General features: G+C 42.5%; 1 protein-coding gene across 1 annotated transcript in view; it reads right to left on the bottom strand.

The window, feature by feature from the left end:
* The window catches only part of TRIM71 (tripartite motif containing 71), a 96,637-nt gene that overhangs the window by 26,863 nt on the left and 49,877 nt on the right, over positions 1–19,897 (bottom strand). The window lies entirely within an intron of this gene.

Genomic DNA, 19,897 nt, shown 5'->3' with positions numbered 1-19,897 from the left:
GTATTCATTTTTAAGAACAGAATTTAGGTTCGCCTCAGACAAGTTTCAAAAGATTTCAAGTTCTTCCCCCACTCAACCACATCCCCTAAAACCAAACGTATGTAGCTACCTTGCAAAAAGTTCTCTTTCTGGATGTATATTTAACATTTGGGGGTGCCTTCCACTTAAATTGTTATTTTCTTGTTTTTAAAAACCATAAGGACATAAGATTGTTTTTTTTCCCTTGAGACTTCATTTTTTGTCCCACTTGAAGATACACAGATAATGAAAGGGCAGGGGCAGATTGCCACATTGTAATTTAACGGATAGGATTTTGGAACGATCTCTAAGCCATGATAGCGTTATTAACTGCTGCCCATTCATCCCCAATTCCCCAATTTAAGAACAAATATTTTGTGAATCTAGCCTCAGAAATAAACAGCCATCTTGTTTGGGGCAGGAAGTGTAGAGGAGGAAAATTGGAGCTAAAGATCCCCCTTTCCTCCTGAATTAAAAAAAAAAATTAATTAGGGATCACATGAATTATGTTTACTGCATTTACCGTTTGGTTTTGTAATTATTACTAGGCTGTTCTGCTGTAGAGATAGTTAAGGAATAAGATTTTATTTTTTCTTTTTAAATATACCATTCTCCACTTTGTTAAACTCTGGGCAATTTTAGTCAGTTAACTGGAAGACTACTGGAAAGACAGAAATGAAATATGTAAAAAGGAAGAGTAACAATGTTCTTATCAATTTGAGAATTCCAGTTTGTCACACTTAATATTTTAAGACGCTCCCTCAAAAAAATACATCATCCTGAGAAGGAGAAAGAGGCAGGAAGGTGGTGATGGGAATGATTTTAAAGATGGTTAACAGTGATTTATTCCAAAATAAGTTAACCATGGGTTGATTATTTCCAAATAGAAAATATTTCCGTGAATTGGTGGCATACAATTTTAAACACAAAACAATAAAGGCAGCCTACTTCAAATTAAACAGAGTCAGTGAACCCTATCAGAGGGCTATTCATCTTTTACAGCCGCAGGAGCCCAAGAAATACGACAGCAAGACAATAAACGTGATTGCTTCAGGAAAGGCTGTACAGTGCACTGTAAAAACATTTTACAACAGCAGAATTACTGGGTGTCGTTCTCCCCATTTTTTGGTCCATCTGTTTTCAAAGGGTATGGGGGGGATGGGCGGAGATGTTGTTAAATGTCCCCTGGGATTCCACAGCAATCAATCAGCATCTGATGAATGGCCACTAAAGTTAAACTCTGACCCGACTCTACAATTCCCACACCAGCTCTCCCTTCCTTACTGTTGACCAGCTTCCAGAATGCCCCACCCACCTACCTCCCCTCACCAAAATTTCCAAAATACCAGGCACAGACAAAAGCATTGGAATGTAGTAGCCACAAGGAAAATTCAGTGAAAATAGTAGTTGAGGAGCCTTCTCTTAACTTGTGTTTAAAAAGTGTCCTCTTGGTGAAGCCAAAGTGTGCCTTTTTGCCTCACAGCTCTCATTGAAAACTTTGATTTGTCTCTCTGTAGAAACTGTATATTTTTAAATATGTGTTTGCATGTAGCTATATCTCTAAGAGGGAACAAATAGATTTCTTCAAGTTCTTATGCTATCCCACCATCATATGCACAAACAATATTGACACTGAATGTGACTGATTACAATAGTTTTTAAAACTACAACGTTAAGAACCTACTGATGGAGGCAAAAATATTTAGAAGTTAAAGAAAGCCAGACATTAGGGCTCTAAAGTTTACTGTAATGTTTACACATTATTTCTCATTCTGCCCTGGGAACAGATACAAAATATATGGTGAAAAATAGCAGCATGGAAAAAAAAAAAAGAACCTCAGTTTTACACTTTTGAAACAAGCTCAACACTACTTTTACAGAGTCCAATATCAGTTTAAAAAGGCAAAAAGCATACCTATTCCATTCAGCGCAGAATTTTGGAAGTTCATATAGCAAAAAGCATTTCATTTCTTTTAGCTGTACTGACTACTGCATCTATTACTGCCGTCGTTTGCTTGGTAGCAAGTGCAGTAGTTAGGGTTGTCAGACTATGAAAGTTTTAAAATGCTACAAACATTTTAATCACCACATTTTCCAATGAAAAACGTGTTCGGTTTCTGTTCAAGAGCAATGTTTTAGAAGAGTTTGAGAAAAGTCCTTTTGGCCGTGTGACTTCAGAAGCATATTTTTCCATCCTCCCTTGCTGGGGGTGGGGAATATATGTAAAATAAAAATCAAGCTATGTGAGAAATGAAGATTTGGGTTCCGATACTCAAATTTGTATAAATAGTCATAGCTCAATTGCAGTCAATAGAGCTATGACATTTAACTCAAAAAGCAGTTATCAATGGTTCACTGTCAAACTGGGAGGGCATATCAGTGGGTTCCCTCAGGGGGTCAGTCCTGGGTCCAGTAGTATTCAATATTTTCATTAATGACTTGGATAACAGACTGGGGAGTATGCTTCTAAAATTTGCAAATGACACCAAGCTGAGAAGAGTTGCAAGCACTTTGGAGGGCAGAATTAGAATTCAAAATGACCCTTGCAAATTAGAGAATTAGTGTGAAATCAACAAGATGACATTCAATAAAGACAATTGCAAAGTACTACACTTAGGAAGGCAGGGGGGAGGGGAAATCAAATGTACAACTACAAAATGGGAAATAATTGGCTAGGCAGTAGTACCACTGAAAAGGAACTGGGGATACAATGGATCACAAACTGAATCTGAGTCAGCAACAACATGAAGTTGCGAAAAAGGCTAAATATAATTTTAAAGTGTACTAACAACAATATTGTATGTAAGACATGGGAGGTACACCTCTACCCCAATATAACACGGTCCTCGAGAGCCAAAAAAATCTTACCGTGTTATATTGAACCGTGTAGGGAGGGCCTGGTAGGGAAGGCTGTGCCTCCTCAAACAGCCTGGCCCCACCCCCTATCCGACCCCCACCTACTTCCAGCCCCCTGACTGACCCCTCAGAATCCCCAACCCATCCAACCCCCCCCCCCCCGCTGCCTGACCACCCCCCGAGACCCTCTACCCCTTATCAAACCCCCCCCCCCCCCCCAGCCCCCTTAAACTGCTCAGAGCAGCATGTCGGAGTCAGACACGCTGCCGCAATAAGCTCCGAGTCCAGGGGTGCTCCGGGGCTGGAGCACCCACAGAGAAAGCGTAGTGGGTACAGAGCACCCAACGGCAGCTCCCCACCCCAGCTCACCTCTGCTCTGCCTCCTCCCCAAGCATGCCACCGCTGCTGCACTTCTCCCCACTCCCTCTAAGGCTTGCCGCGAATCAGCTGTTCGGCGCAGCAAGCCTGCAAGGGGAGGGAGGGAGGAGCAGAGCAGCAGCATGCTCGGGGGGAGGAGGTGGAGGTGAGCTGGGGCGGGGAGCGGTTCCTCTGCACCCCCTTGCCCCCCAGTTACTTGCTGAAGCCCTCCCCGCGCCCCCACCCCACCCCAGCTCACCTCCGCCCCACCTCCTCCCCTGAGTGAGCCGCCGCTCCACTTTTCCCCACTCCCTCCGAGGCTTGCACAAGCCTGGGAGGGAGGAGGGGAAATGCTTTACCACGTTATATCCTATCACATTATACCGGGGTAGAGGTGTAATTGTAAATTCTACTCCGCAGAAGTGAGGCCTCGGTTGGAGTACTGCATCCAGTTCTGGGCGCCATGCTTTAGGAAAGATGTGGACAAACGGGAGAGCCCAGAGGAGAGCAACAAAAATTATGAAAAGTTTAGAAAACCTGGCCTATGAGGAAAGGTTAAAGAACTGGGCATGTTTAGTCTTGAGAAAAGAGGACAGAGGAAACCTAACATCAGTCTTTAAATATGTTAAGGGCTGTTACAAAGAGGATGATCAGTTGTTCTCCACGTCCACTGAAGGTAGGATGAGAAGTAATGGGCTTAATCTACAGCAAAGGAGATTTAGGTTAGATGTTTGGAAAAACTAACTACTCCATAAGGATATTTAAGTTCTGGAACAGGCTTACAAAGGGAAGCTGTGGAATCTCCATCATTGGAGGTTTTTAAAAACCAGTTGGACAAACATTTGTCAGGGATGGTCTAGGTTTACTTGGTCCTGTCTCTGAACAGGGGTCAGACTTGATGATCTGTTGAAGTTCATTCTGGCCCTAGATTTTATAATTCTATATACCCAAGGCAGGGGAGGAGAGAGAGAGAATAAGGCCCTGAAAAATTAAATTTGTGGTATATCTGGCAGTCAGTGCCACTGTTAAGTCATAAAAAAAGTGAGAAGGAGCTGAGTTTGTAGGTCTTTAACTTTTTCAGTGGAGCAACCTTCAAACTATATAAATTATATGCATGTAAAATATGAGAAGGTGCTGAGCTTGTTGGTGGAGATCATTTATTTGGGTGATTTGTTTACCTTATTGGCACTACAGAAGAAAGTGTCCAGTTGTAAGCTATGTTCCAATCTGCTTTAAATACCAGTTTAGCAGAATTTATAGCTGTTAAAACACACATATCCAGAGCTCTGTGTTCAAGTACATAATTTTAATAGTCACCTATTAGCTTGTATGTATGAATGTATCACTTTAATCCTGTATCAGCTTTTCCATCATCTTGCAAGGGGTTGATATCAGGCTAACTGGCCTATAGTTACCTGGGTCATCTGACTTGCCTTGTTTGAACACTGGCAAATTTTAAAACTCTTCCAGTCTTCTGGAATTGCCCCAGTATTTCATTATTAAAAGTTATCAGCAGGCTACAGATCTCCTCAGCCAATTCTTCTAAAACTCTTGGGAACAAGTTATCTGGGCCTGCTGATTTAAATTTTTTTATCCCTACTAGATGTTGTCTAACATCCTCCTTCGTTTCTAGTGGACTGGAAGGTACTTCATCATCCTCCAGTTATGTGACTGCATCATCCTGATTCTTTTCAAATATAGTACAGAAATATTTAACACTTCTGCCTTTTCTGCAGCATTAACAATAATTTTACCATCTCCACGTAGTAATGGGCCTGTACCATTGGTAGGATCTCTTTTGTTCCTAGTGTACTTAAAAATACTCATTGCCCTTAACCCTGACATAGATTTTTCCCCAAGGTCTTCAGCTTCCCTTATCAGTTTTCTATCTTCATAATTTCTAATTTATATTGATAGCTATACATTTCCCCCTTTTCCTATTGGTTATATATAGCTTCTCCCCCACCCCCCAATTTCTGCCTTCAGTTTGCCACTGGACCAGGATGGGTTTAGCCAAAGTTGTCCTCTTTCTTGATAGTGGAATCATGGCTTTTGGGGCATCTAATCTCTTTCGAAAATTCCAAATTTTCATTTGTGTTTTTCTATCCAAGTTTTCCCCTCTGTTAATTTCATCCAATTTTCCTCAGCTTTGGGAAGTTAGACCTTTTGAAGCCCCAAGTATATATACACACTACTGGTTAGAACTGCCTTCCATTTGTCTGTACTGAATGAAATCAGGTCATGAGCACTGGTCCCTAGGCAACCAACATTTTAGTGGCACTATTACTATTTCTACCCATTTTATTTAAAGTATTTTAGTTCCGCATCACTGTCAGCTATTTTATTTCTGGTTATGCTTTTAGTACTATGCATTGTGGGACTTTGTTTTTTGAGATAGGAAACTTGCAAATCTCATGAATATCTTCTCTAGCTCCTTTCAGTAATTTCTCTCTATTCCTACACTGCTTAGGAATGAGAGAATAAAATTTCCACGACTCTTGCATAGAGAAAAAAGTTAGCAGAAAACATATTCAAGGAAAAAAATGGGTTAAGTTCTACACTTGAAGTCAGTAATGCTGGCAAAATTTACCCTGCTCTGTCCCGCCACCAGGGAAGGATATACCAACCCTCTGCAGTTATGCAAAAACTGGGGCCTAGGTTTTAAAAAGTGACAGCAATTTTGGGTGCCCAACTTGAGTCACTTGATTTTCAGAAAATCCTGAGCACCCTCTGAAAGTCGGGCACTTTAAGGTGTTTTAATTTGGGCACACAAAATCACTAGTCATTTTTTAAAATTTCTGTTTCAGTAACTCTTGTTCCTCTTATCAGTTCATCATCAACAGGAAATCAAGAGGACACACTGCAGATTTCTGAATTCTGTCTAGTCAGAGACCAGAGAGCAATAACACAAGCTTCTCCTCACATCACTACACGTCAACCCTGTTCTGTCCTTACATCATTACCAGTGAAACAGTCTATTCATGCTCATTTGTTTTCTGTACGGTAAAATGTTGCCAGAGGTGAAGATTAACAGAAAGCAGTGTCCTTGTTGGTAATTGTGACTAACCTTAAATAAATACACAAATTTGGAACTGTGCCTTTTTTACTTCTCTGATATACAGAAAGTGACTAAGGAATGCTCTCTTTTAAAAAACTTAGAAATATCAGAATGTCCATTCTGGTATTCCTGAACTTGTTTGAGTACCACTGGAGCACTCTGAGGATGTATAGTGCTAGTCCGTACACCTTAGCTGGAGATGTGTGTTTGGAGCGGGGGGCTTAATCTTTATCAAAGAGGCCCTCTTTCCAAAATGTTGCTTAGTTGATATTAAATAGGTATTTTTAAAATGACTAAAAGATTCTTGTCCCCTTTTGACTCTTCTGATGTAAGTTCACTAGATGTCTAGTCACTATAAAGTCTTCCTAGTAAAACAGATCCCGTGGTCCTAAATGTACAAAGAGTATCCTGGGGTGGGGATGGGGCAGAGGGTGGAGCGTACAAGTGAAAGAATCACAGGATTTTCCAGCCTTCATTGTACATCAAAGAAGCACAAAAGGGCACATACCCAATTTTGTTTTTCGTCACAAGTCTCCTTTGATTCGAGGTGTGTTTAGTGCTTATATATTCTGATACTAAAGTTCCTATAGAGAGACTGGGACTTTGTTGAATGTTATGGAATTTAATATTTAATCTCTTTCTGTGACAGTTTTCCTCTGTATTTTTTTTCTTCAATTGAGGATACAGGTTTAACACATTCTGGAAATAAAATTTTTTCTCCTTTCACATTTTTAGTGCATGAATAAAATGCTTTCCCTCTATGAAAGATGATAAAATAATGAGCAAGTACAGATTATACATTTTCAGTTCAGGATGTAAAGAGTATTAGAAAATTGTACATATTATAGATAAACTATAGCAGTGGATGCTACAGAGTCTTGAATGCTTTTGTTTGTTAAAGTTTCTTTGCTGGATTATAGCAGTTCATATACAAAAATGATAACTGCACTCTAAATTTGTATAAGATCCGCATTCCCTCCCCCCTTTAAAAATAACTGTTTGAATTTATGCAACAATTCAGACAAGTAATACTTAAATGGATTAGAGAATATTTTTTTCCAATTTCTTTACTTTAGAACCTCAGAACAAAACGTTATGGTGGTTCTTTCAAAAGTTTACAACTGAACATTGACTTAATACAGCTCTGAAACTTTACTATGCAGAAGAAAAATGCTGCTTTCCTTTTTTTTTTTTTAAATTAAAGTAGTTTACATTTAACACAGTACTGTATGTATTTGCTTGGGGGGGTAGAGGGAGGTCATCTCCTCTGCTGCCTGATTGTGTACTTCTGGTTCCAAATGAGGTGTGTGGTTGACTGGTCATTTAGTAACTCTGATGTTTGTAACATGGAGATTCTACTGTATTTTGTCAATTTGGCAGCTTTTTGGTATAGCTGTCTCCCTCTGTTTGTATAGTTCTTTCCCACTAACACAGGAGAGGAAAGAAACTAGGAAGGGAAATTGTAAAGAACAAAACAAAAGTGACTTTGGGGCAGGTGTAGTACCTAAAAGTACTTTCAATTCATTTTTAAAAAATTGATTAGATGTCAAGTTGACACTGTCCCTTTAAATCAGGATGCGAATCATAGAATATGAGGGTTGGAAGAGACCTGAGGAGGTCATCTAGTCCAACCCCCTGCTCAAAGCAGGGCCAATCCCCAATTTTTAGCCCAGATCCCTAAATGGTCCCCTCAAGGTTTGAACTCGCCACCCTGGGTTTAGCAGGCCAATGCTCAAATCACTGAGCTATCCCTCCGCCCCCCCAAGAAAAAAAAAATATAACTGCATCTAGCTGGTTTTCTAATATTTAAAGTTTTGTACACCAATTTCTGCCTTTAAGATGCACACACTATTGGCTTTAGAGAGAATATTGAACAAAGGCGGCCAAATTTGGCCCTATGTTAGTCTCTTAATTTGAGAAATGTTTATTTGTTTTTAAAAATTTTACAAAAATGTTTTTGCAAATATTACAGTCTTTATGGGAAAGCGAAGAAAATAGTGATGACTCTCTGACTTTAACAGAATTAACTCCAAAGCCCCTACAAGAGATGTAACAGTTTATTTTGCTAAGTGGACATTAATAGGTTGGGATTTAAACAAGTCTCATTTTTACACTGGTGTTCGAACAATTACTATTTATTTTGACTTCCATTTGAGAAAAAAATGGTATGTTGGGCAAATGAGGCTGCATGTTTCTTTTTAAGCATTCCCACCTACTGGGAATGTCAATGTTACGAGTGGGAGCTGCATGATTTAGTGATGAACAGCAATCCCATGACATTGTTCAGAGCAGGGACTTTGTCTGGTGCCATGCACATTGAGGGCATTGTAGATCTAGAGGTCACTAAAGTAAATAGGGTCTCTATGCAGTGACTGTCTTGAGGCAAGGTTTACTTACATATGATATATATAGCATATGTGAGGTCAGACTGCTGCATGGTTTTTGGTTTATGCCTCAGATCCTATTGCAAGCAAAGAAAGTGCTATTTTGTTCAACTTTTTGGAGAAGGTCAGAAATATTACAGCTAAATTTAAAAAAGGTATAAATGATTCTATAGCTATTAACAGTTGCAGTCCAAGACAAGAAGAGAAGAGTAATATAATCTTATGCTTTAGGGTGTAAACTGATCACCTGGGATATTAGGAATTCCACCCTCCCATCACCCACTTTCTTGGTGCAATATTGCGCAACTGACCAGGTGTACTCAGGGAGGAAGAAGTCTGTTCCTTTAAGGCAGGAGTCTAAGGCCCGGCCTACACTATGGGTTTAGGTCAAATTTAGCCGCATTAGGTCGATTTTAAAATGAATGCATCCACACAACCAACCCCTTTCTGGCGACTTAAAGGGCTCTTAAAATCTATTTCTGTACTCCTCCCTGGCGAGGGGAGTCGCGCTAAAATCAACCTTGCTGGGTTGAATTTGGGGTAGTGCAGACGCAAATCAATGGCATTGGCCTCCGGGAGCGGTCATAGAATCATAGAATATCAGGGTTGGAAGGGACCAAAGTGCTCCATTGTGACCGCTCTGGACAGCACTTTGAACTCCGATGCACTAGCCAGGTACACAGGAAAAGCCCCAGGAACTTTTGAATTTCATTTCCTGTTTGGTCAGCATGGCAAACTCAGCAGCATAGGTGACCATGCAGTCCCCCCCAGAATTGCAAACGAGCTCCAGCATGGATCAAAAGGTAAACACTGGATCTGATTGCTGTATGGGGAGAAGCATCTGTGCAGGCAGAACTCCGATCAAAAAGAAGAAATGCAAATATATTTGCCAAAATCTCACAGGGCATGTTGGAGAGAGGCTACAACAGGGACACACAGCAGTTCTGCATGAAAGTTAAGGAGCTGAGGCAAGCCTACCAAAAGACAAAGGAGGCAAACGGTCACTCCGGGTCAGAGCCCCATATATGCCGCTTCTATAATCAACTGCATGCCATTCTAGGAGGGGACCCTACCACTACCCCACCACAGTCCATGGACACCTGCAAGGGGGGAGTCTCACGCAACAGGGAGCAGGAGGAGGAGAACGCACAACAGGCAAGCGATGAATCCTTTCTCCCCGGCAGCCAGGACCTTTTCATCACCCTAGAGCCAACACCCTCCAAAGGCGGGATCCCCAACCCCGAAGCTGAAGAAGGCACCTCTGGTGAGTGCACATTTGCATCTACAGTACAGGGTTTAAAAGCAATAGTGTTTAATGTTTGATTTGCCCTGAAGAATTGGGATGCATTTGTGGCCAATACAGCTACTGGAAAAGGTTGTTCACATGTCTGGGGATGGAGCAGGAATCCTCCAGGGACATCTCCATGAAGCTCTCCTGGAGGTATTCTGAAAGTATTCTGGAATCATTGCAGCACAAAGCATGGCAGCGAATGGTCCTGGGTTTTGGTTGCATTCAAGCAACATTCAGTCTATAGCTTTCTGTGTTAGCCTCAGAAGAATGATGTCATTCATGGTCATCTGGTTGAAATAGGGAATTTTTGTAAGTGAACAGTAAAAGGACCCCATTCATGCTGGGCTGTTTGCGCTTGGCTAAAAGGGATCATCCTGGAGAATAGCCACGCGGTGGGGTGGGGAGAGGTGTGTGATGGACATCCACCCGAAAACTGCAGTCCCTCCTTTTAAATGTGAAACCCAACCCATTGCTTGCTATGGGAAAGGATGGTGCTGCAGTTTGAAACCATTCCCACATGTTATGTGTAAGAAGCCAACCCCGCGTACCCTTTGCCTTACCATGGCTGCATGGAAACCGAAAAAAACCGCAACTGCGATGACATGTTTTCGGAGCTCATGCAGTCCTCCTGCACTGATAGGGCACAGCTGAATGCATGGAGGCATTCAGTATTAGAGGTTAGGAAAGCATTAAGTGAGCACGAAGGGCAGAGGCAGGAGGCAATGCTGAGGCTAATGGGGGAGCAAATGGACATGATGAAGCATCTGGTGCAGCTGCAGTAAACCCAACAAGAGCACAGACCCCTGCTGCATCCATTGTACAACCGGCTGACCTCCTCCCCAAGTTCCATATCCTCCTCACCGAGAAGCCCAAGAACGTGGGGGTGAGGAGGGAGAAGAGGCTCCGGGCACCCAGCCACTCCACTTCAGAGGATGGCCAAAGCAACAGAAGGCTGTCATTCAAACAGTCTGATTTGTAGTGTGGCTACAATAAGCAATGTGGTCTTGTCCTTCCGCCCTCCCACACCCCACCCCACCCCAGCTATCTTGTCAGTTATCTCCCTTTTTAAACAAAAATTAAGAAAGAAAGAATACATGGCCTCAAAACAATAGTTACTTTATTTCGAAGGGGGGAGGGTGGTTGGCTTACAGGGAATTAAAAACAAAGGGGACGGGTTTGTGTCAAGGAGATACACACACACAACTGTCACATCGAAGCCTGGCCAGTCATGAAACTGGTTTTCAAAGCCTCTCTGATGCGCAGCGCACCTTGCTGCGCTCTTCTAATCGCCCTGGTGTCTGGCTACTCAAAATCGGATGCCAGGCGATTTGCCTCAACCTCCTACTCCACCATAACGTATAAACATCTCCCCCTTACTCTCACAGATATTATGGAGCACACAGCAAGCAGCAATAACAATGGGAACGTTGGTTGTGCTGAGGTCTGACTCAGTCAGCAAACAGCACCAGCGAGCTTTTAAACATCCAAAGGCACATTCTACCACCATTCTGCACTTGCTCAGCCTATAGTTGAACCGCTCCTTACTATTGTCCAGGCTGCCTGTGTACGGCTTCATGAGCCATGGGAGCAAGGGGTAGGTTGGGTCCCCAAGGATAACTATTGGCATTTCAACATCCACAATGTTAATTTTCTGGTCTGGGAAGGAAGTCCTTTTTTGCAGCTGCTCAAACAGCCCAGAGTTCCTAAATATGCGAGCATTATACACCTTTCCCAGCCATCCCACGTTGATGTCAGTGAAATGTCCCTTGTGATCCACCAGTGCTGGCAGCACCATTGAGAAGTACCCCTTGCGGTTTACATACTGGTTGGCAAGGTGGTCCGATGCCAAGATAGGGCTATGCGTTCTGTCTATCGCTCCACCACAGTTAGGGAAACCCATTGCAGCAAAGCCATCCACTATGACCTGCGCATTTCCCAGAATCACTACCCTTGATAACAGAACGTCAATGATTGCATTGGCTACTTGGATCACAGCAGCCCCCACAGTAGATTTGCCCACTCCAAATTGATTCCTGACTGACCATTAGCAGTCAGGCATTGCAAGCTTCCACAGGGCTATCGCCACTCACTTCTCAACTGTCAGGGCAGCTCTCATCTTGGTATTTCTGCACTTCAGGGTGGGGGAAAGCAACTCACAGAGTTCCAGGAAGGTGGCCTTACGCATGCAAAAGTTTTGCGGCCACTGGGAATCATCCCATACCTGCAACACTATGCGGTCCCACCAGTCTGTGCTTGTTTGCCAGGCCTAGAATCGGCATTCCACTGTATCAGCCAGCCCTACTGCCGCCATGATGTCCCAATTGCCACAGCCTGTGCTTTCAGGAACATCTGTGTCCATGTCCTCAGGAATATCGTCCTCGTGCTCTTAGCTCAGTTCTGCATATACTCCAGGATAATGTGCAAGGTGTTTACAATGCCCACAACAGCAGCGGTGAGCTGAGCGGGCTCCATGCTTGCCGTGGTATGGCGTCTGCAAGAGAGCAGAGTTGCAGCGAAAGCGGCGGATGACGACGGATGCCACGAGAATAGATATTTATACAGAACGACGAGAGGACCTGCGAGGTGGAATCATGGCACCAGGAGAGCAGAGTTGCAGCAGAAGCGGTGGATAATGACAGTTAGCAGTCGTACTGCACTGTCTGCTGACAGCAGCACCCAAGACACAACAGCAGTGGTGACGGTGAGCTGAGCGGGCTCCGTGGTATGGCGTCTGCATGGAAAAAAGGCGCAAAACGATTGTCTGCTGTTGCTTTCATGGAGGGAGGGGCAACTGACGACCTGTACCCCAAACCACCCACGACAATGTTTTTGCCCCATCAGGCATTAGGAGTTTAACCCAGAATTCCAATGGGCATCAGAGACTGCGGGAACTGTGGGATAGCTACCCACAGTGCACCACTCTGTAAGTTGATGCTAGCCACAGTAGTGAGGACACACTCCGCCGACTTAATGTGCTTAGGGTGGACATACGCAATCGACTGTATAAAATCGATTTCTAAAAATTGACTTCTATAAGATCACTATGAAATTGGGTCATTGCTATACCCTTAGTCTATTCCAATAGGCGGACCAGGGGCCAAATCCAGACCACCAGACACTTTTGAACGGACTGCAAAATCTTTTTATTTACTTGTAATTATCATTAGTTATTATTTTTGTATTATTTTCTGTGGAGTCTGGACCTTGACCAAGAAATTTGGACCTTGACAAAAAATAATTGATTACCCCTGCATTAAGGCATTAGCTATTGGTGACTATTACAAGCAGGATAGCTGGCTGGAATGCTGCTCTGATGAGGTATGGTACTAGTGTTACATTGCTTTCTCCCTTGCCCTCTTTTTAAAGAAATCATTTGCATTCCTGATAATTGAGAACTTGATGGGATTATGGTATCGTTATTGTACTGCATATTCAGCATTTGTAGATAAATGTCTAACGAATAAATATGTATGGCCATGAACTCTGGGAATACAATTGGTTATTACAGCAAACCGACTTTTTATTGAGAATTGACGGTAAGTTCTTTTGTGTCTGAAAATTGATTTCTATTCACAGTATTCAAAAGCAGATTATGACTACTCCTGGGGGGAATTCTACACCACTGCACATGCACAGAATTGATGTCCCCCACAGATTTCTTTGCTTCAGCGCAGAAAAATTACTTTCTGACAGGGAAGCAAAGGGAAGCCACAAGAGCAGCCATGCAACCTTCCCCAGTAGTATGTTCAGGGTGCTCAGGACAGCTAGCAGAGAGGTAAATCGCTGTGGGACAAGAAGCAGGACTGGGGAAGACCTGGCTGGTGGCTCCTATCCTGTGCTGGGCTCAGCTGCTAGTCTCGGCTGGGCTCGGGAGGACAGGACTTCCTCCTCCCCTGCACGGCATCTGGGGCCAGGTCAGACCCACCCCCAGATTTCTCTCCCATCTGCAAGCAGCTCTGAAACTCCTCCCTCCCTGCACTTCCTGTACCCATCGCTCCTCAGCTGCAGGGGGAGGGATTCCTGTGCAGGGAGCTGCTCCCCCATCCGTCCAACCCCAGTGCATCCAGACCCCCTCAGACCCAGACCCTCCCCTCCCCCCAGCACTCAGATCCCCCCCACAATGAGCCCGACTTCCATTGCACCTGGACCACCCCGATGAGCCCCACGAACCCAGATCCCCTCCCCAGTGAGCACCAACCAACTAGACCTGGATCCCCACACCACTGAGCCCCACTCCCCCAGCACATGAACCCCCGCACTGAACTCCCCACACTCAGACCCCCACTGCTGAGCTCTATTCCCCCCCAAACCAGACACCTTACCCCCCCGCCACTGAGCCCCAACCTCCTTCACCTGGACCCCCCTGCAGACCCATTACCATTGCACCCAGAACCGCCCCCCTCAAAACTCCTGTGCATCCAGATTCCCACACTCTCACCTGGATCCCCCACTGAGCCACCTGTGCCCAGATTGGCCCACACAGAACCCTCTCAACCCACACCTGGAACCCTCCACATTAAGCCCCTCCACACTTGGATTCTGCCTTGCTGAGCCTACCTGCACAGACCTCGTCACCAGGCATGGAGGGGCAGAGCCATAGGGTGTTTCTGGGGCAGGCTGGATCCTTGCACTGTGTCAGGATTGGGTGCAGGCTCACCGCTGAGTCTGTGTCCCAAGGGATGGGGGGAGCTGCACAGTGATCTCCCACCTCTGTGCAGCCCAGTGGCCTGTGGTCCCCAGTGCCATGCTGAAGCCTCCATATTTATTTGACAAATAAAATTTGCAGAATTTTAAAATATTGTATGCAGAATTTTAAATTTTTTGGCACAGAATGTCCTCAGGAGTATTATTATACAGTAAGGTTTTGGTTACTACTTATGTACAGTAGGTTTTGTTGAAAGCAACTTTAACAAGGTCTGCTTTTTAATGTTTTAAGCAGATTGCATCTCCTCTCGCAGATGTGTAGTTCTTCTATTCCTTGCACTTCCTTAACCATGCTTTGAGCCATCCCTTATTATACAAGTTAGTTATACAGCCCCCACTTACAGGCTCATGATGAACAAAATCTTTGCAGCAACTTTAAAAGTTTAACATTTACTTTGTAGAAATTCAAAGAGATTTTAACTGACTTTCAGAAGAATGGTGTCACAAAATTTAAAATTAGAGGCTTCTTGTCACTCAGTTCTGCAATGCCAGTATAAAGATCTAGCATGTTAAAAAAACAAATTCAGAAGGAGGCAAAGAAACTCTTGCATTTTCATCCTGTATTACTATTTGCATTTAGTGCAGCATTATGGAGGTTTTTCTTGCAATTCCATAGTTCAAGTTTGGGAGTCACTTAAACAAAGCAATTATATCCTCAAACAAAATATTTGTGATGACTTCACGTGCACCAGAGAAAAGCAGCAGTTTATACAAAAGTGTACAGTCATACAGTATAAAGGTATTACATCACAATTGCTTGCTTAGATCAATGCTGAATTATACTATCCATGTAAAATAATTATTATTGGGTTTTAATTTATCACAGAGCATCTTATTCCCAGAAGAGAAATTAAGATATTCTCCTTTGAGAACAAGAGGCTTTGGTGTTTGTAAAAAAGAGATCCAAGACCACACTTATCTATTCTGATTAATATGCTTGTTACTCTTCATTTTTAGGAGAATTATACTCGTGTGTTGTATGGAGGATGCCTCGTGAAAGCATTTTCTGGTGATGAGCAACTGTGCTCCACTCCCTCGAAGCAAGCTCTTATACTTAATGTTTGTTTTGGAAGACTTAGCTGTCTCAGCAGCCAGAAGGGCATTTCAATAATCATACAACAAGCATTACTGCAGGTTATTCTTTAATCCCCTGCGTATGACCAATGAGTGAATTCTTGTCCATCTATCATTTTATGGTACAACACGCAGTTATTGCCAAGAAGGTACTGTAAATCAAAAGAAAAACAGATCTAAGAATAAAAAGATCTAATCACAGAAATCACCAATTGTTTATTCAAACATTTTCATCCCCATCACCATGTAGCAATTATACTGAATAAATATTGGCGTTGTTTGACTACAAATATTGGATCAAAAGGCCTTTTGGTGGAAAAACCACTAATAGCTTCTAAAAAAGACAAATATTAAAGATGAATAGGTACATGCTGAAGAGCTCAATTTCCTGAACTATCCAGCTTTTGATCATAAAAATCACAGGCTGGGAGTCTGGAGATGTCAGTTTCAGAAATGCCAAAACCAAACAAGTCACTTTATCCTTTCGTTGTGACTGCTTCCAAATTTGTGAAGTGAAATTCTATGGTTTGTATTCTGATCATCTAGGTAGACTTTTCTGGCCTGAATCTATGCAAATTAATACATCTACTCCACAGGGTGGAGCTGTAAATCTTAATTCATTAATCTTAAAAGTACTTTGGAGATATTCTGATAAAATGGACTGTAAAATATACACTAGCAGCAATAATCTACCCTCTCTTGGCCAAATAGTAGGCAGTTAGATTTAAACAAGGTGAGGTCAAAGTTTCTCAGAACAAAAATATTTCTTTGAGTGAGTATCAGTTTTGCTACTTTCCTCTAGTACAGTCATGTAATTTTACACATCTCCTCCCTCCCCAAACTTTTTAAGTCACACATTTATTGCAAGCATTCCCTGTCAAGGAGAATAAGCTAGCAATACTGCGGTGCCTGGATATTGGCACTTTGTTCATAATGCTATTGTGAAGGCAGTTTGGGGTTTGGGCTCGGGGGGAGGTACTATAGATTTTCCCCCACCCACCTCAATACACCACCATAAAAATTTAGTGCATGTTGAAACTAGTCATTCTACAGATAGCTCTGGTGCCTTCCCTCTGTCATTCATAGGCAGTAAATTGAAAAACCCATTCAATTATTTTTTTAAAAAAGTGTTCCTAAAATATATCCCACACATACACCAATCAAGAAGTTGGCTGCGTGGGGGAATGGAATTCCTACATGTATTTTGAATCAGTAAGGAAGAGAAAATCCCTGGTGAACAAATGTTTTTAGAAACAGTAATAATGCATGATTCAAGAATATCTTCTTTGGCTCCCTTGATTTTAAAAGTGTTTTTTCTTCCCCAAATGGCCTTTATATCACCCCAGATCTTACTACTATAGATTTTTTGTTGATTTTAAGCCTTGTCTAGTGTACAAAAAATACCTTTTGCTTACAACAGGATCAGCAACAAGTGCAGCTAAACTGGTGCTGAGCACTGCTCATCTACAACAGTAGCCAAGGGCAATTTAGTCATAGCTGTTAAAGGCTAGAAGGACCATTATATCTAGCCAGGCTAGAGAATTTCACTCGGTAATTCCTACATCAGATGTGTGTCCAACACAGTTCAAGCACACCCATTGTTGACACTCTTGTCATCAATAGGTATCTTCTTCAGTAGCACAGATAAGGTTGGAGAACAATTCCACCCTAGAAACAGTTGGAGACTAATCTGAGTGAGCCAGGAGTTAGTTTGTTTAGAAAAGGGAAAGAGGCAGTGCTCAACTTAACTGGAATCATTTGCATTTAGGAGTTTTATTGTGTCCTCAGATTAATACAAAGAAAATGCAAATGTGGTTTTAACTTCAATCTGTTACTGAAAGCAGTCTCAACAGCAAAGTGTTAACTTGTTTAAAGTGGTTCTATTGTTATAATATTCAAGAGTATTAACATTTTTAACAAGAAAACAGCATACACCTTTCAGCGCTGAGAGATTTAGAGGTCCAGCTATTTTGTCAAATGTCTATATTTGCATACGAGGTAAGGTGTGCCAGAAGCCCAATCCTAAACAATATTTTAATTAAAATAAATACTATTAGTGCAGTGTTGATGTTCTCTATTTAACTTCCACACCCCAAAAGGGAGAAGTTATCAGGAAATGCTAAATGCTTCCACAGCAACTTATTTCTGCCACATTGCACATATTTGCATTTACTAATTTAGATACTTCATGTGTATTTTACTGTGCATGGACACAGTTTGTGTAAATTAATGAGAACACTAATTGTAAGCTTTATGGGGTTAAATATGTAAATATAAAATGCTTTCTTAGCAGTTTACATTCAAAGGAAAAGGAAAAACAAACGGTTTTTGTGGTGTGGACAGGGGATAGCCACACATGTAACCAGGCTCCCCAGCATGGTAGAATTAAGCGACTAAGTCAAGTCCCCTCATTGAAGGCCCTTTAAGTATGCAGCCTGCCTTGCCACAAACCCTCTTCAAACCACTCTTGCATATGGCATAAAAAAGTCTCTGAACAGGATTTGCAAATAGCAGCTATCCTCTTACCCACATCTTGGCAGTTCCTATCCTGCAGTCCTTTCAGCCGCCTAGTTCTTAATTGAAAAGGTCTAAAAACTGAGTATCACAATCGTATGTATTTAAACACCTGCATCGTTTTGCCCCACTTTACAGTGCAACAACAGTACACACTTGAGGTAAGGAAAGTTATTAAATTCAAACTACATTAAGCCCCATTTAAATCCTGCCAGCAGTTTTCCAAGGCAGGCATTCTAGCCAAATCAAGACCTTTAAAGAAAAAAGTAAGGTGACGAAGGGGAGGAAGAGGATTTTGAGATTTAAACAGGATTTTGAGCCATGTCTCACTTAAAAAACAACCAACACAAACCAAAAAAACCCCCACCCCCACCCTCAGGCTCCTGTGGCTTGCTGCTCTCTAAAACCATAACAGGGCACTAGTTTGCTATTATTTCATCAGAAAGAACATCTACTGAATTAGCAACATCACTTTATGCAACTCCCCTTTCCCAGTAATAATCAGACCCAATCCTGATTCACTTAAGACTTAACAAGATCACAGCTTGAGGTGATATAGCCACAGGCCATAAAAAAGACTAATAAAAATTTTAGAAGCCCATCTGTTCTGCAAGATTAGCATCCTATGCTTATTTAAAGGATCAAGTTTGAACCCAGCTTTCAGAGTCACACTGTGGGTCTTCAAGGAGCCATGTAACCTGGGTCCCTTGACCAAGCACAATCTGTCAATTTATTTTGGCAAATTTACTTAGTTGTGTTACTAAAAACAAGAAAAAGATTTCACGTGCTCAGGGAGAAGGACTGTATCTAATCCCTCAGTGGGTCTCTTCATAGCAAGTATAAAGGCTGGTCATGTTAGGCTGCTTTCCCTCTTCCATTATCATCACCCCTTTAATAGCAGGCTTAAGTTATAGATTTTATGATCATTAGAGATCAACTTGATGTAACGTTCACCTCACATTTATCACATGCAGTGTGTGTATGGTTCTAATCCTAAGAGGAAAAACCATTACATGCAACTCTGGTCCTTTACTAACCTAGCAACAGAAAAAAGGTTACAACATGAACTGAAGTGAGCTGTAGCTCACGAAAGCTTATGCTCAAATAAATTGGTTAGTCTCTAAGGTGCCACAAGTACTCCTTTTCTTTTTGCGAATACAGACTAACACGGCTGTTACTCTGAAACCTGCCTGCTCACCCTGCAAGTTCCCACAGTGATCACTTTTCTGCCACCTCACCCTTCCTTTACCCTCTACAGAATCACACAAACTTGCACTCTCCACAATGAGAGATCACCTCTCTTTGGGTATGTCTACACTGACTGCATTTTAAAACCCACAGCAGTGAGTCTCAGTGCCCATGGCTACAGAATCTGGCTCACAGGGCTCACTCTACGGGCTTGTCTACACCACACAGCTTTTAGCAACAAGGCTGTGTTGACACAGCCTTGTTGCAAAAAGTCAGCATGTGTAAACGTTCTGCCGACAAAATACTTCCAGCCCCGCGGGCAGAGTTAGCTTTGTCGGCAGGAGCCACCCTTCCCAGGCTTCAGAGTCCATGTTCCAGCCATTGGGCGGGCCCCAGCCTGCAGCCATGGGCTGTGAGAATTGCTGCCCTGGGTTTTAAAACGTTGTGCAGACA

The sequence above is a fragment of the Eretmochelys imbricata genome, chromosome 2 (genome assembly GCF_965152235.1).
Source record: "Eretmochelys imbricata isolate rEreImb1 chromosome 2, rEreImb1.hap1, whole genome shotgun sequence".
In the NCBI taxonomy this organism is placed as follows: domain Eukaryota; kingdom Metazoa; phylum Chordata; order Testudines; family Cheloniidae; genus Eretmochelys; species Eretmochelys imbricata.
The sequence above is the reverse complement of the archived record's forward strand: the minus strand, read 5'-3'. Positions and strand labels throughout refer to the sequence as shown.